Here is a 1,104-nt window from a genome sequence, read left to right as displayed (position 1 = left end):
TTTTTTTGAGACAGAGTCTTGCTTTGTTGCCTAGATTGGAGTGCAGTGTTGAGATCTCAGTTCACTGCAACCTCTACGTCCCAGGTTCAAGCAATTCTTATGACTCAGCCTCCCGAGTAGCTGGGATTACTGGCTCGCATCACCACGCCTGGCTAATTTTTGTATTTTTAGTAGAGGCGGCAAGTTTCACCATGTTGGCCAGCCTGGTCTTGAACACCTGGCCTCAAGTGATCTGCCTGCCTCGGCCTCCCAAACTGCTGGGATTACAGGTGTGAACCACTGCATTCAGCCTATTTACTTTGGTTTCTCTTTCTCTCTTTAATGTTGAAAGCTCTCCTCAAATATCTGACACTTGACATTAGTATTTAAGCTTGAAGCATTACAAACGGATGGTAAACTCTTGACTTGTGGACTTGTGGTCCTCACGATAGGAAAACCAAGTTCGGTTTTTTAAGTTGGAATGAGTCTTGACTGTAGATACACACGTCTTTTACTTAGGGCTACTTCACTTCTACAAAGTAGAAGCTTCCTAACTCTGGGAAACATAAACCTGATTCTGCTTTTTTTTTTTTTTTAGACAGAGTCTCACTCTGTTGCCCAGGCTGGAGTGAAGTGGCGCAATCTCAGCTCATTGAAACCTCCACCTCCTGGGCTCAAGCGATTCTCTTGTCTCAGCCTCCTGAGTATCTGAGATCACAGATCTTGTTGCCCAGGCTGGAGCGCAATGGTGTGATCTCGATTGACTGCAGCCTCTGCCTCCTGGGTTCAAGCGATTCTCCTGCCTCAGCCTCTGGAGTAGGTGGGATTACAGGTGTGCGCCACCATGCCCAGCTAACTTTGTATTTTTATTAGAGACGGGCCAGCCTGGTCTTGAACTCCTGATCTCAGGTGATCTGCCCACCTTGGCCTCCCAAAGTGCTGGGATAACAGCGTGAGCCCCCACACCCAGCCTGAGTTACCACTAATTTTAAGAAGATAAACATTATAAATGATGAAAAATTAACAGAGTAAATAAAGTTTTTGTAAATATACAAAAGGAACCTGTACACTTCTCAAAAGGCCTTTAAAAAATATCTCTGCAGGAAGAACTGATTCTCCTGCAGA

The sequence above is a fragment of the Mandrillus leucophaeus genome, unplaced genomic scaffold (genome assembly GCF_000951045.1).
Source record: "Mandrillus leucophaeus isolate KB7577 unplaced genomic scaffold, Mleu.le_1.0 Scaffold96, whole genome shotgun sequence".
NCBI lineage: Eukaryota > Metazoa > Chordata > Mammalia > Primates > Cercopithecidae > Mandrillus > Mandrillus leucophaeus.
This window is presented reverse-complemented; position numbering follows the sequence as displayed.